We start from the raw sequence: 27,740 nt of genomic DNA, 5'->3' as shown, positions 1-27,740 counted from the left end.
TGAAAGAGTAGGGCAAAAGAATTCATATTGTCTTTGAAACGAGGCCCGCAGAGAAATACTGAGACTTTTGTGTGTCTAAAGGGGGAGAGCGGGGCGAGAGAGTGACTGTGCATATCAGTTTTTTATTGCGTCCTAAATTCAAATCCAACACAAGCAATTCTGGAAACATTGACATCGATTGTGCTAGTATTCTGTCGTGGTAGCTAAAGTTCAAAATTGACATCGTAAAGTCCTTTATCCTGAAATTCTCTTTTTATCTTTATTCTTATGTTATTAACATATATATTTATATTTTACCCAGTACCAACTCTGATGATGTGCCATAGTAGCTTTCCTTTTCTTATCTTTGTTTTGTTGCTTTTTTTTCTAAAAGTGCATGTACTTATTTTGTAAAATTATTGATAAAACAGTAAAGAGCTCTCAATCAGGGTTGAGAATGAAATTTTTTACCTATGACTACCTACCATGTGTTTTGTTTTTGCTCTTCAAGGTGTTGGGTGTTGGGCTATCGTTTCAATAAACAGAGAAAAGAAAGGAGAATTTTCACTTTAATGTTATTAAACTTGGCAAATTTCAAATTATTTTAGAAAAGCGGAATGAATTTCAGACTTAAATGAGATGAAATTTAATGTAGAATGGCGGTAGGCAATTTGAGAAGGCTTGATAGAAAATAAGGTTTGTTTAGAAAGAGACCAGCAAAACGTAATGTGTACTAAATTTCCCACTTCATTCATCCAAGCATATTAGGCAAGTTATGTTTTCATTTTACTACGTTATTATCTTGCAAAAAATGGTGTTTTTCTTGCCAGATCTTAGACTAATGTATAGAAACAAAACGGGCTATCGTTTCTGTCAATTGAAGTGGCCGATGGCCATGTGGTTAGGACGCACAGTTATTTATTTATTTTATTTATTTATGACTATTCTTTAATACACATTTTACAAATAATTACAGTGGTTTATATTGTAGTACAGAGAAAAAAGTACAGAAAAAAGGTATAAAGAATATAGGTTGATATAGGTAAAATTGTGTGTGGGTGATATTGTATGTAACGTGAACACCTCACTAGGAGAACCTGTGCTAAGGTGTTAACGTGTTTGTGATTAAGTGTGACAGGTATTTATGTGATGTAGTAGAAAGTTAATTTTTTTTTCACAGACATATATTGAAACATAAAAACGCACATTTATATGTGAGTGTATGTATTTTTGGATAATTCTTGAAGAACGTGTATTGTATTTAATTTTACTTGTTATATTTTTATTATTTTTGGTTTCGAATTATAATCTTTTGAATAAAGTGAATATCTTGATTTTTTATCCAGGCTACGATATGTTTTTGAGAAAGCTTGTAAATGTATGTGCAGTCATTAATTGTTTCAAAGTAATGGGCATACTGTTAAAAAGTTTGGTTGCGTAGTATTGAAAGTGTCTTTGTCCATGTGTGGTGTGTGTTATCGGAATGTTCAGTGTTTTATTTGTTGAGGACTTGGTTTTTATTATCGCTTTTGGTTGATTTGTAATATGAAGATTATTATGGATGAGGTGTAGAGAGCAGTTTTGGCGTAAAGTTGTCTTATTGACATGACGTCTAGTGTTTTGAAGATTTTGTTTGAGTCTGTGTAGAATGGTACATGCAGTATGAGTTTTATTATTGCCTTTTGAACTGTTTGAATTGGGTCAATTGTTGTGTTTGTAGCATATTATATATATAAAGATCAATGTACAGATTATATATATAGCGAAATCTTAGAAAAAGTCAACGAAATTTGGGACCTTGGAGTTATTTTTGACACTCAATTAAATTTTGTAAATCACATACAACAAATAACTAAAAACGGTATGAAGACACTTGGATTTATAACCAGAACCATCAAAGACTTCGACTCGTTGGAGGTTATAAAAATCGTGTATCTGTCGCTAGTACGCAGCTTGTTAGAATACAATTCAATAGTGTGGTCCCCAAACTACCAGATTCATATAAAAAATATTGAACGGGTGCAGTACAAATTTTTACGATTTAACTTCAAATTACACATTCCTATTAAACACATAAACTATAAATTCTTACTGAATGCACTTAAAATACATTCCCTAGAAAACAGAAGAAAAATAAATGACCTAACTTTTAATTTAAGATTATTCACTCCAAACTATACTATTGTGAACTCCTGTAACTCATAGAAAGTACCTACTCGAGCAACTAGGCAAAGTGTATTATTCTGCAAAAACAACTTTAGTACCAACTATCACATACATGCACCTATTTCTCGCTTTCACACACTTGGAAACAAATTTACCTCAAATATCGACATATTTAATATAAGTTTGCCTGTGTTCAAGAGATACCTGAATGACATTTTTATGTAGTATATGTAAAGAGCAATTGTGTATATTTGTTGTTTTCTTGTAGATAAGTTGTGAACTTAAAAAAAATGTTATTTTTGTCTTGATGTTTTAAAAATAAAAACCTTCTGTTGTCACTGTATTATGCAGTAAATTATGTAAAATATGTAACATGTAAAAGCCCATCAGGGCGTTTAAATAAATAAATAAATAAATAAAATATTCACAGTGATTGCTGACTTATTCCCTTTTCAGTAGGTAAAAAATCATATACAAGTATATTTCAATTCCTTTCCTTCTTCACTTGAAACGTTATCCCTTTTACTTGTTCTCTTTATATGTGCGTACAAATGCTTTATTGAGATAATATAAAATATATTTAGAGATGAAAATATTGTCAGTTTGTTTTTAGCATCTGAAATAAAACTAACCCAAAAAGACCCACCTGGTGAATTCCACATCTATGTAAGCTTGAAATAAACTCTTTTTCTGTATTTTTTGCGGTTTGCGAAAAAATATCGACCACTTTTTTGTGCTTACCTACTGTTCGAATGTGCCTTACGAGACCATTAAGTGCGCCGTTTCGTTTATATTCGGTAAGGGAGACTTTTTCAAAAAAATCGGAACAACAAAAGGGTTTATTTATCGATTGTATTTCACTTGTTTGATAAAGTGTATGATTGAATAATTTCAACAGTAACCGATATAATCTGTAAAACAAGAATGATTCTACATGAGTATATAAGTACGTAACTGAAGGTTATTCTAAGTCTGTCAAATATACTTTAAAGCATCAAATGTCTTCAAAAGGCGTACCTACTTGGATAGGAATAAGTGGAGGTCATCCACAGATGAGATGGTCTCATGTTCTAAAGAGAACAGTCAGCAGGATGGGTAAAAGCTACAAATAATTAACACAAGTGGATATATTTAAGATATGAGTGACAATTTCCATTTTTGTTATTATTTATTATTATTTGATAACGTGGGCCTCAGTGGGTGCTTTACCCGTACTGACGCCCGCAAATTAACCGCTAACCATATTAAATATATATTTTTTTTCTTTTATTATTTATTAACCAATTATAACATACTTTTTTTTGTATAATCCACCTCACTAGGCTGAGCCTGTTCCGAGGTGATGGGAGTTTCATCTAATTTAAGATAATGCGAATTTACATAGAATCAAAGATATAAATCAAAAGATATATAGAAAAGAAAAATAAAAAAGATTAATAATTAGATTAAAAAGATTAAAAATTTTAAAAAAAACATAAGAAATAATGAAAATACAAATAAATGAATGAGAACAAAAGAGAAAAATTCAGGCGTGGAGTGTGCTATAATTGATGGTATTGTAGATGTTATCTGTCCGCAGTATACAATGCCTTTGTTGACTATCCATGTGTGGATTTTGTGTCTTATATTTACACTTGTTGCCAGGTCTTGGTTGATCTATTTTTTTGGGGCCAGATTATCAAAATTTCTTTGTCCATTATATCATTATTTGTCTTTTATATCATACCATGAGCTACACATATTCACATTCTAAACCAGAATTAAAAATTATAATACACCAAAGTAAATTATTGTAACAGAACTAATTGCAAACAAGCATGTTCAATATTTAGTCCAACTTCCAAAATAAAATATCTTATTTATAGACGTAAATATAGATCAACATTTTAAACGAATAACACATGTTTGTGAATTTTTAGAATTCGAACACGAAGCATAATCAAAATACCTACCTCCATCTAGGAACGATTACTTTAACAACCATTTAAAAACAATGAAAAATATTCATGAATTTCAGCTTAAATTTAAAAATTTGCTTTGTTTCACAGAATTTGAACAATTCATCTAATTTCAACGTTCATTTTCGGGTTCTGTGAAAATCCTATTCAAGTTCTTTTACTTTATAATTATAGGGTAGTTGCTTGGCAGAACTAAAAAATTACAGAACTTTGAAATTTTAAGAATTGTTCAAATTCTCTGAAACAACCCAATCTAAGTCTATTATTTTTTTAATTATGTTTTTCTGTTTTTGATGAACCTTGCGTTTTTTTTTTTTTTTTTTTTGATATCATTATTACATTATTTTTTATTAATTTATATGATTTAATTATTTGAAATTAAATTATCTCATCTGGTACAATAGGCCAGTGCAATTAGCGATTCGCGATCGAAGTAATTCCGGTAGTCCCAATTTTTTTATATGTTATATAAACTGATCCCCTGATGTAAAATCTGATTTTCCGACCTTGGCGCACCTGTGCTCGCGCCGCCATTTTGAAAAAACTGGCCGAAATCGGGCCAAAATCTAGTTTTTCCCAAATATCTCATTTCCAATGCAAATTTCGGCTAAAGTATGTAAACAAGTTTAATATAAAATAAAATAACCTACAACTTTTGTTAATAAAAATTTCTTCTATCTCTAATAGGTACCGAGGTAGAAAGTCGTAAAGGTGCGTATATTTTTGAAAAAACAAGTTTTTTGCGCGACTAGGTTTGGTTTTTTATAAATACCTCGTTTCCAGTACAATTTTGTGAAAAATTTATTGATAATAATTTTGTAGAAAATAAAATTTCGTTAAAGACATAGGTATATAATTTATATTTTTTATCTCTATTACGTATCCAAACTCTAATCCACCAAAACCAGGCCAAAAATTGAAACTGAGGTTAGGTGTTTTAAAGTTGGCATTCCTTGATTTTATTTTTGTTTAACAATTATTGTTCTAAGAACATATACGTTGACAACAATCGTCATGCCTGTGTCAGACCTAGCTATAAATATAGTAGATAGACTATTTCAGCATATCGGTCGCCATACATTCCCAATGGGAAGACCACTAAAATAGGCCAAGCCACTACATTTGTGCTCGCAGCTTGGTCTGACATGCCTATCAACGTAATCACAACATACATTTAAGATTATTAATACAATTAAGATGATAAGGTACATAAAAAAGATAAAAAATTGGTATTTTCGTAAAATTAACATTTATTGACATTATTTTCTTTATTAGTTAAGTTGTCAGCATAACAAAAAATAAAATTAATGGTAGATCAGTTTAGACAGAAGTACGAGCCCTTGACTATAGTTTCTTACTTCTGGCCCTGAATAGCTTCTTCATCTGTCTTATCACCCAAATTTGTGGCGACTGGGTCATCATATTCCTGTCATCGTCATCAACAAAGGCTTCTACAGCATTCTCGCAGGAGTTGCCATTGCAATGAATGCAGAGTAGGGAACATTTCAAACCCGACTTTCTGCAGGTGCACTTTCCAGCGCAACCTTTTTTACATTGACATGATATGAAGTTCAGCAAGGCCTGAGGTGCAGCTTCCTTCAACATTGTTACTGGAGTAAGTAACCCAACAGCATCCTTTTTCCACCCCCATTCAGTCGGATCTTTATCGTGATCAAGCCAAGTCTGCACTTGCAAGTATGTTCTTGAAGCGTGTTGCTGGACTGCATCTTTGGTGGGTGGTAGCCTGGATAAATTGAATTTGTTCTTTTTTACTCCTTTGACGAAAATGATGTACCTTAAATTTTCCAAATTTGATTTTTCGTTGCCGCCATACAAAAGTGCAAATAGTTGTTCGGCAGCCAAAGTGATTGTTTCTGTCTTTGCTTTTGGGTCTTGAAATACACGAACAAGTTCATTCACTGAGTGGTTCTTGAGAAGAATATTACAAAATTTGTGTTTGGCTTGACCGAACGGAGCTCCAGTTGTATCGCAACCACTTATGGCATGAAGTAATAAAATGTTTTCAACTATTTCAATGTGTTTAAAACATTTTTTCGAGTACAACGCGTTAGAACTTTTTGGTAATATACGTTGAGAGGTGAGAGAGCTGTGAGGAGTACCAGCAGATCAATATCCTGACCAACGATTATGACTACATCATGTTGAGATGACAACGAATTTGCTGTGTTCACTATGAGAACGTCAGCATCCTCTTCAGCTTGTACTGTCGTTATGTGGGATCGTGCAAATGAGGTTCTGAGTAGGGAAATAAAACGAGACTTGTTCTTCTCATTTCCCAGAAACTTTGCCTGTGGCACTTGTGGGTGCATGCTTTCAAAAAACAAAACTTCAGCAGAAGTTGTAACTCTGGAACGCCGTGCTCTTTCCACCCCTTTAGTGCTTTTCTTTTCCATAGAATCTGGGTATCCATCGAATACCACTACTGCATTGGATCCATAGTGATTTTGTACATATCTGACATATTGCTGGAAAATTACTGAAAAAGGTTGAGCACGAGCCCCATACAACTTTGTGCATTAAATATCCTCCATCAATTACCTGTATTTTACTGCTTCCCAGTTCTGTATTATTTGGTAGAGGGTTTAATGATGAATAAAATATATACTTCGTTCTTTTGCGCATGCTTTCTTCTGAGAAAAGAGACAATGGTACCGGAGAGAGTTCATATTGAAAATATTATTAAGTTCACTTTCAGACTTTTTGGCAATACACATACGATGGAATAGCATTAATGGATCTATTGACATAGTCACACCCTGATTTTTGACACTGCTGGTCACCGCCGCAAGAGAAACTATTGCATCATTAGGTACGTTTTAAGTGTAGGTTTCCAAAGTTCTTGTTGATAACTTTAGACATAGCTAATTTCCCCATCTTTTCAGCCATGTGACAAGTGACTTTGCTATCCCCGATTGTGCCACTGCTAATAGACATAATCACGTTTGTTTTAGGAAATGGTTCATGGCAAGCAAACCAATCAATGAGAGTTTGAACGTCTCGATCATCCCTCTTAATTCTTGCAGGCCTCATCTCTACATGTTGCTCTGACGTTCCTGATTCAATCCCACAAAATGACTCGATACCCTCACAAATGTTATGCAGATAAACGAATCCAGCAGTCCAACGAAGGATGGAACTGTCTGTGATTCCCCGTCCTTGGGTCAAACCTCCAGATGTTTTCATCGATCTCATCAGAGTTTGTTCGATGGTCATGTCAGACCAAATCCCTGACCAAAATTTATGAGACCGTCGGGTCGTAAAGTAGCCCTCTTTTGTAAATCTTTCATACTCGATTGCACTGAATCATTTCGAACTGAACGCTGCTGTGACACTGACACTGTCCAGCTCCGCTCCAGGCTCAAGACGTGACATGCGGCAACTGAAGGGAACTGGAGGGTAGGAGTAGAAGGGTGGGGGGTAGCCCCCCCATACCGAAGTGCCCTCTAGTAAATTTATAGATGTTTGTATTTAAAAATGCAAAAAAAATCTAATAACGTGATAATAAACCGTGATAGATTTTCTGTGCGTACCTACCTAGATTTGTTTATTCTTTATATCGATAAAAAAATATATAAACATAAAAACGGCACAGCTTTTTTTGAAATTTTATGTTCTACATAATTGGTATCAATAAAATTTTCATGAAATTCTACTGGAAACGAGGTATTTATAAAAAACCAAACTTAGTCCCGCAAAAAACTTGTTTTTTCAAAAATATACGCACCTTTACGACTTTCTACCTCAGTATCTATTAGAGATAGAAGAAATTTTTATTTACAAAAGTTGTAGGTTATTTTATGTTATATTATACTTGTTAACATACTTTAGCCAAAATTTGCATTGGAAATGAGATATTTGGGAAAAACTAGATTTTGGCCAGTTTTTTCAAAATGGCGGCGCGAGCACAGGTGCGCCAAGGTCGGAAAATCAGATTTTACATCAGGGGATCAGTTTATATAACATATAAAAAAATTGGGACTACCGGAATTACTTCGATCGCGACCCCCTTTTTGGCGCTAATTGCACTGGCCTACAAGAGTCTTGACTCTATATGGCGAGGAAAAGCTAATCCAATTGGTTACATTGTAATATACTTTGAACGTGGAATGTTTATTGTAAAAAATACATATATTAAATAAATACCAAAAAATATACATCTTAAACTAGGCAGAAAATTTTATTATGAAACATGTTGTATAACGGGGTGCAAATTACGGTTGACTAAACCTGCTTACATTGGCTATCTTTCTAAGGACCTCTATCTTCTGTATGGGACATCCGTCACCCTATTCTAGAGACTGTAGACCACTACGTATTGTGCGGCGACACCACCCGTCGTTTCATGAAATGGGCTTTTATTTTGCGATATGTCATGCTTCATTACTCTCACATGGCGATGTATGTAGTGTCAACTAATTTATTCTCAAAACAGACCCAGTACGAAATTTTATCTTTTCACTGTGTCAATGTCTCAAACAATATATCTTTTTAGTTTTTAAGGTGAAAATAATAATGATTGGATTATTTTTATAGCGCTAATTTCGCGAGAAAATCATCTCAAGGGCGCTTTTTAATTACAACGCTTTTTAATTACAACTCAATTTATACATTTAATCTATTCCTATCACTTAGACTTATAATTTATTAATAGTGGCTAACAACTAATTTTTATCTAGTGATTTACAACTAATTCATTTAACTAGTGCCTTTAAAGTATACATATTTTTATGACCGAGTGGATATTTACACAATAATTAATAGTTTTTTCAGAGAATTTGAATAATTCTTCAACTTTCAAGTTCTGTGAAAGATCTTTTCAAGTTCTGTGAAAGATCTTTTCAAGTTCTGTGAAGCAAGTGGCTTATAATGAATGATACGATGACAGAACTTGAATAGGACTTTGACAGAACCAGAAAATGAACGTTGAAATTTGATGATTGTTCAAGTTCTGTGAAACAATTCATCGTTAAACTAAAGATTTACGACTAACTTATATATTTAAGTTTACAAATACAGATTGTTATAATTTATGCCCGTGGTGTCTGTGGAAAGATATAAAAGTATTTAAGCTCAGTAAATGGTTATTACGTTAAAGTACGTAGTCAAGAGAAAGGTAAATCCCATGGACTGAGTATTGAAATACCTACTACTAGAAAAAATGCGGTCTTTATTCTGGATACGACATGTTGAAGAGGTGAGTCTTTAGTTTTGCTCTGAACTCAGATGAGCTGCCGATCTTTAGCAAAATGTGAAGAGAGTTTGTTCCAAGCTGTTGGGCCTACTAAAAGCCCGGTCTCCAAAATTTGTATTGAGATTGCGCATAGGTACTGAGAGTCTACCTATGGCTATTGAAGATTTTGATCAAAGGGTTGCTTGCCTAACATTAACATCGTTTGGAATGCACAATTCCGACAAGTAGGGTGGCGCCATGTCATGTATGGCTTTGAAAACCATCCAGCAGAGTTTGTATTGTTTTTTCTCAGGGCACTTAAGCCAATGAAGGTTCCGCAGATATTGTGAGGAGTGGGAATATTTGGAAACACCGGTTATCAGCCATGCTTCAGCATTGAAAACTGATTGAAGTCTGTCAGTGTAAATTTTAGGGAGATTTGCATATATGTCATTGCAATAGTGGAGTCGTGATATACGTAAGAGTTTACCAACATCTTTGAAGCGTTTGCCGGAAAATCTATTCAAGTAAATTGATGGGAAGAGTAGGAAGAGAAAGGTAACGTGATCTTCGATATCTACCGAATTTAACTTAATCCATTTCAGGCAACGCTATTTTTTTATTATTTTCAGTGAAATAATTACAAAATATTTCAACTTATATAGTATTACATTATTATATATATTATGGCATTATTATATTAAGTTTTATGTTTGGTTTGGTATTATTAAGTTTTATGATTTATTTGGCATTATTAGGTTTTATATTTGAATTGGCATTATTAACTTTTATGTTTGATTTGGTATTATTAATTTAAAAAAAAAAAAATTGTTTTATCCTGACCGAAATATAATGTTTGCTAATATGGTTACGTAACAGGCAATCTTCCTTCAATAGGCCAGCTCAGGCACGGGGCTCATCAAAGCCAAAGACGTGTCTCGGCACGCAAAACGCTCTCCTAACATTATACACACTCAACATTTGTTTCAAGAAAATGGGTCGTTTCCTTATTGTGTTTCGTTCTTTAGTTCAACAGCTAGACTGTGGAATGGTTTTCCAACTTCTGTGTTTCCTCCCACTATCTCTTCAAGACCCAGGTTCACTTCTTCCTTTCCTCAAAAAGACTCTCCACATAGACATAGGCTCCGAGTAAAATTATTTCCCCAGGGCCTACTGTGTGAAGTTTATGTTAACAAAGAATAAAAAAGTTTATTCTCTGTGAGTTTTTTCAATGATGTGATTATGAAGTATAATTGATTTTTTATGAATATTAGTCTTAAGTGTTTTCTCTCTGCTTTTCAATAGTTAATATTTTCCCAGTATAAAAAAATACCCATCGATTGGCCCAAATTTCGAGGAATCAACATGTTTATCTATGTAGATACGTACCAAGAATGTTAGCAGACTATTTTTTGCTGCTTTCTAATTAACCGACTATTTTGTTTGCTAAAAAATCCTCTGAAAACATAAGATTATATTCCTAAATTTCGTGGAATGGATTTTCTAGATACCTTTACAAAGTACAGTGAAAGCAATCTGAATATTATTCATTAAACTATTCAATAATGCTTATTGTTACTAAATCATCAAATATATAAAATTTACACAGGCAAAGGTGCCATTCCTTGGAGATGCCATCATCAGTATTTTTGAACGTGGCTCTCTCCGTCCAGTCCCCAATTAGCGAGAGTAGGGCAATCAAGGATTCAAGAGTAGGATCTCAAGCAATGGAGTATTTTCACAAACTGTGAATACCGTTAAAAATGTGTCTAAGATTTAAAGTTTATTCACAATGATCATTGTACTAAAAATGTGTAGTTTATTAATTTTATTCATAATAATTTATTTTAAAAACGATCTAAAATTGCACATTCAAAACGGTTCCAACTGGCTACAACGTCATTATGAAGTAGAAAACGCCGCCATCGCAGCTATATTCACGAATAAAAACGAACATGTCATTTTGAAAATTTATTCGTCAACCTATAAATAAAATAAAATTGCATTAAATATCGTATTTTTATTTTTATCGACATTCAAAAACAGTGAAAATACTACTTTATTGGAACTATTTCTAAAGGACTGTAATGAAAAGAAATGAAAAGAATCCGCATTAATTATTTCGCTGCATCTCCATTGATTCAATTGATTGAAGTGTGACCGATGTCGAATAAGTGTCTGATATGGTGATTGATTTTACCGATGTCATTCTGATATGGTAATTGATACTACCGATGTCATGCTGATATGGTGATTGATTTTACCGATGTCATTCTGATATGGTAATTGATACTACCGATGTCATGCTGATATGATGATTGATTTTACCGAAGTCATTCTGATATGGTAATTGATACTACCGATGTCATGCTGATATGATGATTGATTTTACCGATGTCATTCTGATATGGTAATTGATACTACCGATGTCATGCTGATATGATGATTGATTTTACCGATGTCATGCTGATATGGTAATTGATACTACCGATGTCATGCTGATATGGTGATTGATTTTACCGATGTCATTCTGGTATGGTAATTGATACTACCGATGTCATGCTGATATGATGATTGATTTTACCGATGTTATTCTGATATGGTAATTGATACTACCAATGTCATGCTGATATGATGATTGATTTTACCGATGTCATTCTGATATGGTAATTGATACTACCGATGTCATGCTGATATGATGATTGATTTTACCGATGTCATGCTGATATGGTAATTGATACTACCGATGTCATGCTGATATGATGATTGATTTTACCGAAGTCATTCTGATATGGTAATTGATACTACCGATGTCATGCTGATATGATGATTGATTTTACCGATGTTATTCTGATATGGTAATTGATACTACCGATAAGTACGGACATGGTATCAGATACGTAGCAACATGAAACAAAAACACACAACCGCGAATGACAGAATCAGGTAGGCGACACATTACGCTATACGCTTCATGGCTTGGCCTATTTCAGCATATCGAACACCATACACTACCAATGGAAATTTATAGCGAGCGATATGTTAAAATAGGCCAAGCCACGAAATACATACGCGCGCTTATAGTGTGGTCTGTCACAGACTTTAGTTGAATCACTATTATAGATAAATCTTATTTAAGAATCGGTTTACAATACGAATACAAAAAAAATGCATTGGATAAATTGAAGCTTTTCCTATCGTTTCGCTTGAGTAGTATTCAAAAGAAATTGTTAATTTCTTTATAACAAGTATAAATGTAATCTAAACTAATGTTTTCTTTTTAATTTGATAATCATGTACGCACACAAGAAAAAATTTTATAGCCAAGATTATTTGTGACAGTTTCCATCGATTAATTTTTTTCATTCTTATAAATTAAATTAGAACCGCTTTTGTTATGCCGAAACGTTAATTATATGAAATTCCCTCAATAAGAAAAAAATCTCAAATTGAGCTCCGAAAATAATTAAAAACATGTTTTGCTCTATTATTTTATATGTTATAGGCATGGAAATATTCACAGTGTATCTTTAAATGAAACTAAGGCATTTGTCGAAAGATTTTTGCACTATTTAAAACGAGTCGTGTTTTATTAAATATTTTCACCATTTTCGCTTAATTATTATCGTTTTTTCTCTAATATTGGTATTTACATATCTCCCTTTCAAACCATCTTTATGTAAGTTTCAACAAAATTTTGATCGATTGTGATTAAAAAAAAAACAATACACTTATTACATAATATACTGGTCACTCCTCAGTGCTCACCGCCTATTCCGACCCTAAGTTTACTTCGACCCATTTAGTGATATTTTAATTGAAAATAAAAGCCAACGGACACGAAAATGTCATCCACATAGTTTACTCCAAATATATAATAACAGAAACCACTGGTTAAATTAAGTCGTGTATATTTCTTAACACCCTGTATATTTTACATAATATATAGAATAGAATAGTAGAGGCTACACGAACAAGGAAAAAAAATCTACTGCCAATCTGTTTTCACCTAATTGTTAGTCAATGGCTTTTGAAATCCAGAAAGTGGGCTGTTGTCCGGAATTGGATTTTCAAAGTGGAACGAGAGAGCTTTTAGTTCAATAGTTTTAACGTGGAATTACCCCCAATATGTATTTAACTACCCCGGGCACATTAAATTTGAAAATGGTAACAAATAAAAACTGGATAGCAATAATTATTGTACGAAAAATATATAACTAATTCGGTTCGACGGGTTTACCAGAAATAAAGCACAATGCTTAAATTCGTTTGTATTAAAAAAGTTGTTTAATTTTTTTTGTTTGTATTTTCAAAGGCTGTATTTAACAAATCTTACATCATCACCATTGTATTTGATAAGTTATTTGTTTATTAGATTGACTGAAATATGAAAGTAATATTTCACATTATATAAACTTTTGTAACAAAGCTTCATTTCAATAAATGAAAAATATGATTACTCGATTCCATTGATGATGGGGATTTGTAAAAGTCAACATAAACTCAATCAAAATCCCAACAAAACCCCATTCTTCTCTAGCCGGTGGAAATATCGGTAAATAAAAATACCCAATCATTCGTAATTGGAAATATTTCTCCTTTATTCTACAATCTAAGCCCGACATTAACACTGACTAAAATAATACCCTTCGAGAGAATGGCGCAATATTTACTGCCTAACTTATTTGTCTACAAAGCCCCAATCGCAATGAAAGCCTCCAAAAAGAAAGCCTCCATTCAGGGGCGTAGCAACAAATATTGACGGTTGATAATTATTGGGGCTCACCGATTTTCAATCATTGCTGCGAGACTCTGAATGTAAAAAAAATTGTAATGATTTGAAAACTATTCAATTTTTTTGAAAATAATGGAGTTCACTTTTTTGCTTACATATTTCTCAAATAACATACAACTAGCTTTAATCGTCGGGGATTTACAAAACTTTACATTACATAGATATTTATGGTATCTTGTTTTGTTTTTTTAAATATTCACATACGTATTGTTAATCTTTTTTTTCTCGTTTGTCTCGTCGAGAAGATTTATCAAAAAAAAATATTTATTTTTTATTTTTGAAACATTTGATTCATTGATTTTACGTGAAAAGAACAATAACATTATTAAAACTTTTTATTCACTGATTTCACAAAAAATACAACAAAATTATTTAAACTCTGATTTTAGAGAAATTTTTAATAATTTTTTATGTGACACTGCACAAAAGTCCCAACTACTCCCAACCGGCTGGAGCCAGTGAGACTATGGCATCCCCAATTGGGGTATGTTGTGAGGCTGGAAGTAGAGGGGAGAGAAAAGATATGGGGAAGAAAAATGTGAGGAAATACCTGTCTATTCACACCTGGTCACTAAACACGGCCAAAGCCATTTCAAGTAAAATATCAAATTTTCAATGGTTGTCTTACACCAGGGTGATACTGACTGTATCTTCCACTCGGATGAATGTGACGTAATAATAATATGTATTATTTTAAATGGGTAAATTGTAAAATAACACAAAATAATGAAATAAAATTTATTTGTGCATGACTTGATTTGAACAAGCGACCTCCGGCTTGCTAGTCGAGAGCCACGGAGGCCGTCAATTTATATAAATAATCAAAATAAAATAATTTTAATAAAACTTTGATTCAATGATTTTACAACGAAAAAGAAACTGGAACGAAACCCACACGACAAACATATTACAACCAGGTTTTGAGTCTCTTGGTGGCTACGTCACTGTTCTTAATGAAAATCGTTCACTCAATTCATTTTCCGAATTCCTAAAGGATTTTTCCATAGCAAAAAACCTCGAACAACGAAACCTTTTGTTATTTTTTCAGAGAGCGGCCGATAGAGGAGGATAATTAATATACTTTTTTCGCATAATTGAAAAAATCCGAAACCCGGAGACAAAGAACGAATGAAAACAAAGAGCGAATGCGAAGTGGGAGAGATGTAGGGAACAATACATTATAATGGATTCCAATATAATCGCGAAAATTAATTATCGACCGATAAAAAAATACGCCACCGTAATATTTCTTTGGAAACAACAAAAGATAAATTCTGTTTTGAATTTCTATGCTTTTGGGTAGCTTTTGCACGTAGGTACCTACGCATTGAAATACTAGTACAATAGATTGGTCTTTGCTGCTGAATGTAAATAAGGGGCCATTTAGATTAGTTTTAGTAATGGGCAGAATCGAGATATTGAATTTCATTCCGGATGAAATTGTTATCTGTAAAAAACATATTTTTACATAATTATTAGAATGGAACCGTACTTCAGATGGTACTTCAGACAGTAAGTATATGTCACAATTCCTGTATCATACGATCTTTGTTGGTAAACATACAGGACGAAGTCTATTCAATCAATAGTAGATTCATGACAAAGGACGGGATGTTTCACAGAATTTGAACAATTCAAGTTCCGATATTATCCATATTACTGTGAAATTACCGGCTCATCATGAAATAATAACAATTTTAACTATGAAATTTGATGAGTTATCAAATTTCGAAGTCAATTTTCATGTTCTGGGAAAATTCTATTCAACTTCTGTTATTATTTACATTCTGTGAAGCAATTGGCCCTTATCGCGTATTGTTTCACTGAATTTGAACCATTTTTCAAATTTCGAAGTAAATTTTCAAGTTCTGTGAAAGTCTTTTTCAGGTTCTGTTATTATTTAAATTTTCTGAAAAAACTGGTCAACAGTTATATGAACTTGAATCTGAACTTCAAAATATCCTTTACAAAACTTGAAAGTTGATGATATTTTAAAATTCTGTTGTTATCCATGAATAATAATCACATCTATGAGGTAAATTTTAAGCTTATGTTTATGCCTTTTATTTAATGATTCAATGGGTTTTTTGCTTGCGTGGTTTAATGTATGGTTTTCTTTTTCAGTCATTTCGCCACTGAGAAGCGTCACATTGGCAATCTTGCACTTCTTCTCGTATCTCTTACCTAATGACCAGAATTCCAGTTGTTTGGCAATAACCACAATCAACGCAGTTACGAGATTTCGATTTTGCAAGCGATATGTATCATCACAGGGTATGAAAATTTTGATTCGGATACCTTGCTTTATATATGATCGATAGCACCGCACGTCTTTCCATTGTATTCTGAGAATTACTCACGCACCAAAACTATATCTCAAGATATCCTATCCTTAAGCCTTTTGCAGTTTCCGAATCTCCACAAAAATATGGGAAAGTTCTTCGACCTATCTGCCACTCTATATATTATACTCTATTTTGCTTATAGCATTTTTTATCGTGCAAATTATTCTATTCACCCTGGATATACCGCTTCTTCCATCTCGTATGATCTATATAAAATCTATTTCAAATAACATAAATACGAGTAAGTACAGAATATATGTCAGCCGGGCTTTCACTTTTAAATTCAAAAAAATACTTACCCCTACAGCTGTTTTTTCTTCAAACGACAAAATAATTTAATAAAATAATAAATTGCATTAAAAAATAGTAACAGACTGTATTTACAGCCATGTGTCAAGTTGATAGTTTAAACGGTTCTAGTAATATAAATTAGCAAATAGAAGTAAAGTTGGTAAGTTCGATCATGTAATGTGTGCATGAGGTTATAGCGTGTAAGCGAGTGAGAATGCTTGCAGAACTTATGTAAGAATGCGTGTATCGGTCTCTTTTCACCAGTCTTTTCCCTACAATAAAGATCTTATCACAGATATCACAGATCAAATGAGTAGCATTAATTTATGACCTAAATTATGATAATAAATACCGTTTTCAAGTAAGCAGTAGTTGCAGACGTCTGTAATCGAATTTTGATGGAGTGAGCAATTAACTAGTCTTAAAAATTCAAAGATTTAACTTTAAAATGTTCAATTATTGAAGACAATATTTGAAAATTGAAAATATTAAAAAAATTGACATGAACACAGGACCCTCCAAGATACTGTCTAAATTGCGTTTAGTTCAAGTTGAATCTTGCGATTCGAAGTATGAAATATGACCGAAGGAGATAGGGTCCTATTAACTCAGTTCGTAGATCAGCGTCCCCTCTAGACGAGGTTTCTGAGTTAAGTCCTAGATGTCACCTATCTTTTTCTATTTTTTGTGTGTGAAATCTGCGTTAAAGAACTGCTTATATTGTCTTCCTTACTCATTAAGTTATTAAAAATGTTCCATTCGAACCGTATTTTTCTCGTTTTTAAGATCGAGAAAAATATTGCAATTAAACCAATTTATCAGATTTCAGGGTTCTATCTAGTCAAATTTACATCAATGGTACAGTGCTCAGAATTTATTTTCCTAAAGCATCGGATTCTAGTGTGTAACCTTAATTTATAATCATCGGTTTGTTTATTCTCAGCCTCTTGTACCTATAGAGAGAAGCTGGTGTAGCAAGGGTTGCTAAACTTTGTTGTACCGCGACCAACTTTATAGTCGAACAAACTTTCAAGACCACCGTGGTTATAATGAACATGATAAGTGGTTTTTAAAAGTTAGGTACCCATTCAATTAAAGACAATTATTTTCATGATGACATAAATTGAAAAGAAAATATAATACTTTCTGACTTAGGAGAATTGGCAGTGTGTGGTAAATATATACGAATTTGTCGTTCATTTCAAGGCGTGGTGAAACTCTTTTGTCCTCATTTTCAAGTTCTCTGATTTACTACAGGTATTTTTCTATCGAGTATAGTAATAAAATTTGCAATAAACATATATGTGAATTAATAACGGTTAATTCTTAAATAATAACTAAAACTAAAAAAAACATTAGTTTAACTAATTATTTTGGCCACCTACCGTATAAAATAATTGAGTTGGAACTATGTTGATAAATGGTTCTCGTAAATACGAGATAAATAACAGTTAGTTTTTAAAATAAAATGTACCATTTGTTCTAATTTTAGTAATCATTGAAAAGCATTATTACTATTGATAATTATTGGGATGGTCTGCCCGCTTGCACAGCGTAATAATACTTCGTTTATGTGAAAGCACAACACACAATTTTTTGTTTTTGTTTTTTTTTTTTTTATTAATTTATTTATTTTCATTTCTTTACACATATTATACATATTAATAGATAGTATATAATAACACAATATATAATACCAAATAGTATACACTAGAAATGAAAACCCACTAAGGCACTGCCTGAGTGTGGGTAATATAAAACGATTACTATATTTCAAGTACCTAAAGTATAATATACATTAGTAGAAATTTTTTTTTTGTTTAAAGTTATTATAAAAAGTAACGAGAAAACATTATGTACAATAGTTTATAAAGTTTCAGCAAGTGAGTTGTAGAAAGGATCAATAAAATAAAAGCGTTTCAATATCTGCCTCATTTAGCCATAATTTTACCTCTTTAATAATTGCTAACGATGTTTACTTATTTAAAAAAATATATATATATATATACGTTTGAACAAAATTAAAAAACAAGTAAAAGACTGCAGTTCTTTTAAAAATAATAATATTTTTTGATGATTTACATAGCCGTTTTAGGGCAAAATCACCTTCAAGGCAATGCATGCAAGGGTATTCAATATTTAAAAATTCATATAGATCTAATATACCTACATGATTTCAATTAAAAATACTTCTTAAGAAACATTTTTTGTTTTTATTTTTAGTATTCACATTTTTTTATTTTTTTTTTATTAATAAAATATATTTGGATACAGGTTTTTACATGCTTTTCGACTACCACACTAGACACATGTCCGTATTATGGTAGTTATTTACTTATCGATTTCAAACATGAAAAATTTCTACCCACAGATTGGGAACTTCTGATATAGGGGCTGGGAAGTCTATATAGTGTACACACTATTGAGGTTTGTCGGTAATTTGCGGTATTATCCTATTCTTTGAATTCAAAATGCGATGCAACTACCGATAAAATCCCATATGGCAAACGGTCTATAACAACCAAGTGGCAAATAAAGGGAATTGCTTTCAAATCTGTATTTTAAATTTGTGCGCTTTGGGTTACATTGATAAAATTTTACTGCGTGCTTAAATTATTTTTTTTGAAGCTTGGTATGGAGGGTACGTTTCGATAGATAGTAATATTTGTGGCAGTTTGAAAACTAATAATGTTGATAATTTATAAAGAACCTATTCAAATTATTCCTTTTTTTTTCAGGTCTTTGTAAAGACTCCGGATCCGGAGGTCGCGGTTTGGTTTCGCTTCGGCAAGTGAATTTTATTTAATTTACTGTGTTATTTAACAATTTATTCCTTTAACATAACATTTTGGTACATTTGCGGCACATCAAAACGGATCACATGATACGTACTCTGTCTCGTCTGCCCGGTGCTGCTGGAATGAAAAGCAGTTCGTATTACGTGGCTCGTTAGTCTATTTTCAATATGATCAGTGGCGACGTGTGATTGAAAAATATTATTTTTATTTTTAACTGAAAAAATATAAATCAAAACGACATCTGCATTTTTACTCCAAATATACATAGAAATCGCCAGTTAAAATCTTTAAGGTACGATCTGATATACTCTGTATAAGCGAAAAATGTTGCTTATGTATTGACAAAGCATTAAAATAACAGATAAAATAAACAAACGGTACCTGGGTGGAAATCCTACGCATTTATCAAGCAACCATCCAGTTTTATATGTATTGTAAATACATCATGAACTCCACAGGAAAGGAACAACATATTTTGTAAACTTCGTCTACTCCAGAGGTTCCCAAAGTGGTCTATATAGACCCCCAGGGATCGATATCGGCTTGCTGGGGGTCTATGTCAGCGAGAAAAAAATTTGGGGGTCCACGAGATTCAAATGAGGGTACATACGAGCGGACCCCCATTTACCTTAAGTCAACATTTAGGAGTTCCGTAAATGACACAATACACCTAATACAAATAACACAGTTTACGTAATACTAATAATAGACTGAGAAATTACTTATTTGATATTTCTATTTTTATATTTCGTAAATTTGTTTATTGAGGTATATAAATAAATTTTTCTCATCAGTATTAATATATTAAAGCAAAAAATTGCACATCGGAAGCCGCGAATTTTCCTAGTTTCCCAACTTGGTTTTGAAAAACGTCCGGGGTAATAATGATGTTTAACACTTAAATGTACTTCACACAGACTTCAAAACTAAGTTTGAGGAAATTTTGACTGTGGAAGTGGAATGTTGAAGAATCGGATCATGTGACAAGAAGAACTGATCGGAATAAGCGCTAACAAAGAACTTAAAGGGCAGTTCTGTAGGGCTAGCTACAGAAAGAAATTCCCGTTGCTTATCCTGCTCCATTTCCATTTGGTGTAATACCTCACAAGTCTGCACAGTTTAAAGACAAAGCAATTATACCGCCACCCGGTTGTAGGGTAGGCGAGGAAAGGGAATCCTCTTACGAAAAAGAGAAATGATTATCACATGGGACGTTAATAGTTTTAGGAAAATTCAATTTTCCGCAGGCAGGGGGTCTACGGAAAAAATATATTTGGCAAGTGGTCTACGGGGCAAAAAAGTTTGGGAACCTCTGGTCTACTCCAAGAATCACGTCCGCTATTAACAAAAAAAACAGATATGGACGGTACAAGTAAGCCAAGGAGGTATTGATACTGTAAAAGTCTGCTGTGGGAATTTAACGCCCAGAGCACGAAACAGTCTCGCTTGTTATGAATAATGCCTACATCAAAATACATTGATCTCAGCGAAATGAGAAGAAATTCTGTGTTTTGTTTCGTTGAGCTTTTATTGCTGGATAAGGTGTGTATTATGTTTTTTTTCTGTGAGGGAGCCGATGCCTTTGTAACATAAAATAATTAAAAACATCGGCTAGCAAAGTTCAATGCTTTGTTTGAAACAGAATAGCCTGAAATTTGCATAGAGGAAAAGTCAATGAAATATAACCCCTCTGCAGTAGGGTTTCTAAAATGTTTTGTCTTAATTAACTCAAAATACACATTTGTTTTTTTAACATCAGGTTAAAACAGCAAAATATTGTGGATTTGCTCAGCACTTTTAATCGATTCCATGAAATTTTTACCATGACAAGAACAACAAAAAGTCTGTTTTGAACAAGACTGTTCCAAATATGTGATTTAACTATTTCTCTTTGCAATATCTTGTAGGTAGATAATCGTTTGTGTTATTTCCGAATCGGCCAGAATTTCTAGGTTAACAAATCAATTCAAGCTCGCGACACCAATGGATATATAAGATAATAATAATATAATAATAATAATAAGATAATAATACTCACACACATAAGCAAAAGAGCAATGAAATATCAATTATATAATATTTAAACATTGGAGATGTAACATTAATAAATCTCAAACGAAATGTGTGAAAAATCAGAAAGAGAATTATCTTCGTTTGAGAGCTGTTAATATTCTCTCCAATTAATTATAAGCAATGCTTAGTCATCCGAAATACTAATACAAATTGAAAATATCTCCCAAGTAAAAATAAATGCCGCCAACGGGAATTGAACCCGTGCCTTCTAATGTCCGGTCAGGTGCTCTGTATCCACTGAGCTTGGTCGGCTTATTTCCAACCCGCCAAATGATTCAATATGTACTAGTACCTCAATCAACAATTACTGCTTATTATATTTTTTCACCTGTAAACAACCAACTTTATTTTTGAAGGAAAGGCTTTGTTAGTGCTAAATCTCTCACTAGATGGCGTCGAGACATATGATATCTTCATTTATTGGTGAAATATTTTTGACTTGTCAAATATTATTATTTTTAAATGATAAACTAACGTTTATAAGACAAGGTTTTATGCATAGCATAAAGGATAACAAATAATTAGTCATCCGAAATACTATTACAAATTGAAAATATTAGTCATCCGAAATACTAATACAAATTGAAAATATCTCCCGAGTAGTTTATCATTTAAAAAGTCAAAAATATTTCATATTATTGCTTATAATTATTTGTTATCCTTTATGCTATGCATAAAACCTTGTCTTATAAACGTTAATTTATCATTTAAAAATAATTATATTCTCTCCAATGATTAAATATTACAATTTGAGGTTTTACTTAATAAGTTATTCCACTATATTTTTTTTATTTATTTATCTAATACAAAATGTTTTATTCTTTAAAATAATGAAATCCTTCCTGGGATCTCCCGTGCTGAGGATTTGATTCACATCAACATTCAGTTGATTTATTAATTAATATTGAAAGTCATGAATTTGGTTTTATTAGCATTGTGTAAGTGGGTGGTAATGTTGTATTTTTTTATTCGGTTTAGTGTGCCTTCTGCTTTCTTAGATGTTTTGCCTAGTCATTATTAATATCAGTACATTCATTACAGCAGAGCTTAAATATTTTGCCTTCAAATTTTGTATAACATATGTCATTTATGTAAATTAAGAACAGGATTGGACCCAGAAAACTTCCTTGAAGAACCCCGAATTTAAAATCAGTAAATTTTCTGGTTGGGTTGTTAAGTTTTACATTTAATAACTTTTATGTGTAATATCAGTTGTATTGTCTATTCAGTGATAATATCAGTTTTTTTTTCAATTATGCAAATCCCTTTTGGTTTGTTCCGTATTGTTTTAAATGTTCAACAATAATAAAGATAATCGAGCAAATCATTGTAATCCCAATGAGTGTCACGTAAAAATCTTATGTTATATCAAACGAAAGGTGTTATATATACCAATCCATAAAAAAAATTAAATCAACTTAAGACCATTCGAATTTTAGGTCTCGGAGAGTGCAATGAAATAGATTACATGTTGTGAGTGCTTGAATATGACAAACGAGTAATGATTGCAACAATCGCATTGCCCGATAAAGGGAGAGAGGCTCAAACCCTTAAAATATCAAAACTTTCAAAATCACTCTTTCTTAAGTGAGACATTCCTCTTCTTCTGCGAAATGACGTACAGATTTTTGTATTTGTTTAACAACACTTGGCGCTCCTCGCATAAACCTGTTAAACTTTTCAATCAAAACTTTCTCTTGGATATTATGTAGATACCAACCACTCCTACCCGACCTATCAGCCAGTGGCGTGCAGAAACTTTTTCATTGAATTTTAATATAAAAAAATGTTTTTTTCCAAAAACAATAATAAAATCTTTTTTTTTCAATTATTTAAGAACATACCTATGAATTGTGTTCATTTCGAGATGAATTCGGAAAAATAAGCAACTACTACTAGCTGTCATTCTAACAGTCATCCATAATAGTTTTCAATTTATAAATCAATCGAGAATATCAATTTTGTTTAAATGGGCAAATTTAAACATTATAGTCTATATTGGAGTCGAATTCAGACTTGAATGGAGGGGAGGCAATTTTAGATAAGGCTTGATAGAAGAGAGGATACTTGTTTAGAGAGAGACAACCAAAAAGTATGTGATCCAAAGTTCCCACTTCTAGACCACAGAATGTATAATCTGAGGATTCAAGAACGTGAATTTTAAAAAAGATGATTTGGAACGGAACAATCTCCAATCCGCATTCGAGTGAGTGAGGAAATTTTTTTTTTGAGAAATGTGGGAGTTGTTGAAACCACAGTTTTGATGGGATAGTCGTTTGTATTGAGGCATAGCTCCCTTGGATCGACTAGCAATGTGTCAATACTCTGACCAAACATTTCAGGATCTATCTTTGAGGATGGAAAAATGTTGGATAGGGGAATGTGGTTCACGAGGGTAACAATAGAGTTGGATGCTCCTTGTTTTGCCAAGTAATCCGCAATATCATTACCCACAATGCCAAGGAATCCAAATCAGAATTACGGTTTTACCAGAACTTTGAATGGAAGCTATCAACATTCGAATAAGTCATACAAAGTGATAAATGTAGAAGAGGACTGGATTTAAGTTTTTGGAGGAAACTCAGAGAGTCAGAGAAAATAAAGGAATGTTCAAAATTATTTTTGATTGTATATTTGAGAGATTCAAATTGGTACAGTTATACAAATAAAAATACAGTGTGGTATGCAGCATATAATCTTGCGAAGGCAAAACCTGTGTGTGGGTATTATCTACAGTAATTATTATCACAAAGAATGCTTCGTATACTTTGGTATTAATCTCTGTGACAAAACCTTACTCTCGTTCTAAAAATCACAGCGCTATTAAAACATTTAAATCTCAAATGAAAAGCTGTATACGAAACATAGAGAGATCAGAAATAGAAAATATACTTACACCAAATAAAGATCGAAACTGAAACTACTCAACATGTAGTATTTATAATTATTGCAGAAAAAACACTTCGTAATATAATATATTTGAAATATTTAATATTATTTATGCCACAAAATTTTAATAATATGTAAATGAAATCCTCAGCACAGGAGATTCCAGTGAGGATTTCATTATCTCTATTTGTTGGAATAAACGGATGTTAATAAAACATTTATTAATTATAATATTATTTCTATGGTTGATAATTACAGTACATTTGTTTATCTAATTTCTAAATTATGTTACGTTAAATACTCGACTAAACATTAAAAATTAACCTTATTTAGTTGACAAAAAACAAATGATATATAAATAAATTGGTTTGGAATATTCATCGTGTCAATTTTTCTATGGGAAAAATGATTGCTTAGTGACTTGTAGAGACCCAAGATGTTGGTGGAAGAAAATGGAGAGGTCGGCAATTGTGATGTATGTGGGAGTCGAATATGCAGATGAATAGATGAGGCGATGTAGGTAGGTTTAATTCAAATGTTTATTGGGGAACAGACAATGTAGGAAATAGGTCGAGACGCGCATTTACTCCATTTTATTAACTCTGCAAGCATTCCTTCTCGCTTGCACGATGTTGGGAAGTAAGAGCTTCACAGATAGCATTACGCACTCATAGAAATCTATATGGCTTGCGTGGAAGTCCGCAAGATGGCAGCCAGTGGCCAGTAGTCGCTAGTGCCAGTGAGAATGCTCCCAGACAAACTTACTGTATTCATATCTCAATTAGACAGCTTCTAGTTAGGTCGACTATCGAGTCACCATTGTAATACGCGAAGTATTAATAAATCCCTGATTTATCACAAAGAAAAATTTATTTATAATCTCTTTCCACGACGAGTTGGAGAACTGTTTGTGGGAACACAACACACACATACTCTTTCATGCACACATTACAGTAATTCATCTTATCGCCGAGCTGTTGAATACAAAAACGAGTCGTAAAAACTACCAGTTCTCAAGCGAAAACAGTAAACCATGTCAAAATGTTGGACACGCATTTGGCGTACCTCCCAGCAAATGCAAGGGATCAATGAATGTCTATGTCTTGGGAACACACATCTCTTGGGACAAACAAATCCGGAATCTACAAAACGGACTTTATACATGTTTCTCATGATTAGTTATGGCTCCTGAACATGTTAAACTAAAAATGTTTTTTAATAATTCGAATATACGGGAATCTTTCCATTGGTTTAAGTTTAGGTATTACGTTACATTATTTATACCTATTTACTCACTCTAAATAAACCGCTTTCGTAAAAAGTTAAATAATCGACAGTCATACAAAAGCATTTTCCGAATTTGTACCGCTGTAACCGAATGCGATGAGATAGAGTTCCAACGCATTAACTATTAAGGTGTCTCTTTTCATTTGGAAAAGATTTTCTCAATCCCCAGAGAAATCACATTGACACATTTAAAAGGTTCCCGGAAAATCCAGGCTTTCCCATTAAGTATGCGATTAGGTTTAGTTCAGTTCTGAAACAATTTATATTTTATACAAGAATATACTCTGGGAAGTTCGCCTGTCTCCCTTCTTATATTATGGTAATACCCACATGATTGGTTTTTTATTATTCAATTTGGGAATCTGCTCTGATTTCGGCGTTTGAACAAAAATACGCGGAATAAATGGTGTCGCATCCAATTTCGCATAAAAATGCGCAAAATTACTGAGTCGATTGCTTGTGGTTTCTAAAAACAATTAATAATTGATTGAAAAATAAAGTGTTTTAAAAGTTAATGATTAATTTCATTTCATTTTTTCATTTTTGCGAGATGAAAAAATTACACAGTAACTCAAAACACAAAAACTAATCAAGTGTGGACCCCAGAGCTAATCATATGTGAGGCGTAAGTAGTTGAAAGACAAAGTTGGGGTTACTTCAGAAAGACCAAAACAGGCTGGAAATAAGGCGCGATGAAGTTCATTAAATACTTAGTAGATATACGATAGGGTGTATCGATTTTTAACTTTTTTTTTGTTTTCAAATTCCAAGTTGAAAAAAAGTTGCTACTAGGTACCACAACTTACCACAAAAGTTTTGAATTTTTAAAAAAATGTTTAGGTCTCCCGCACAAGGCCTAAAGTTTTAACTTTTTTCAGAAAGTAAGAAACGATATTTTTTTATAAAAAAATGGATTTTAGGTCTCCTGCACAAGCCCTAAACTTTGTTAATTTTGATGAAATTTTTTAATTTTGTGTACATATAAAAACCATGTTTTTTTTAAGTTTAAACTACCTATTTATTTTTATTCCCTAATATTACTGTTTTTTAACTTGGAATAAACACAAAAGTTACGATTTTATTTTTTTTAATTTTTAAAAAATTAAAAAAATTTTAAAAAAATTAAAACTTTGGGCCTTGTGCGGGAGACCTTAACATTTTTTTAAAAATCCAAAATTTTTTGTGGTAAGTTGTGGTACCTAGTAGCAACTTTTTTTCAACTTGGAATTTGAAAACAAAAAAAAAGTTAAAAATCGATACACCCTAATATACAATAAATGATAACACAAGAAGTGCCTTTTCCCTTGTGGGCGTCGTGTTTTTCGATCCAAATATAAGCCCGATTTCGGTCTATATTTCCATACAAACGATGTTTCAGCATTATTACGAAATTTCAATTGGATGGCGATATATAATTTCAAATGCAAAACTGACAGACCGCATGCTAAATGGTATAAAAACAAAACGTATTTAGTCAGTGGCACATTATTTTTTTCCATTCATACTTTCAGGGAATGCATTTCTAGCTTTCTTCTTTATTCTATTATATATATATGACATATACCTACATTACATATCAAGAGCAGGAATCATAAAAAGTATATTATAGGTGACAATAATGGCACGGTAGTTAGTTAGTTAAATCAATGACTATATCCCAAGACTCGTCCATAAAAATGTATATTATTGAATGAAATAATAAACATCATAACGGAAGGTTAAGCTCTAAAAAGTTAATTATGAAATAAGGAATTTTATTCTGCCATTATGTAATTATTTTAAGGTAATCTCTTATATTTAATGGAAAAAATTAGTGCGTAAACAATTGTTCGTCCAATTCTTGTAATTTTAATATTGCCTCGTCGCAAATTAAATGAAAAAAGTGAAACATTATTTGTTTTCTCTTTTATATGTGAAAACACACAGGAGTCCCAACTGCTTCCAACCATCTGGAGCCAGTGAAACTAT

At 32.4% G+C, this 27,740-nt stretch overlaps 1 long non-coding RNA gene across 1 annotated transcript in view; it reads right to left on the bottom strand.

Annotated features, from left to right (window-relative positions):
* Nucleotides 1-27,740, bottom strand: part of LOC149416951 (uncharacterized) — a 236,930-nt gene that overhangs the window by 191,942 nt on the left and 17,248 nt on the right. The window lies entirely within an intron of this gene.

The sequence above is a fragment of the Hesperophylax consimilis genome, chromosome 16, assembly GCF_061612785.1.
Source record: "Hesperophylax consimilis isolate HC1 chromosome 16, BYU_Hcon_1.0, whole genome shotgun sequence".
Classification (NCBI taxonomy): Eukaryota; Metazoa; Arthropoda; class Insecta; order Trichoptera; family Limnephilidae; genus Hesperophylax; species Hesperophylax consimilis.
Note: the sequence above shows the minus strand (reverse complement) of the source record. Positions and strands in the feature narration are given on the sequence as shown.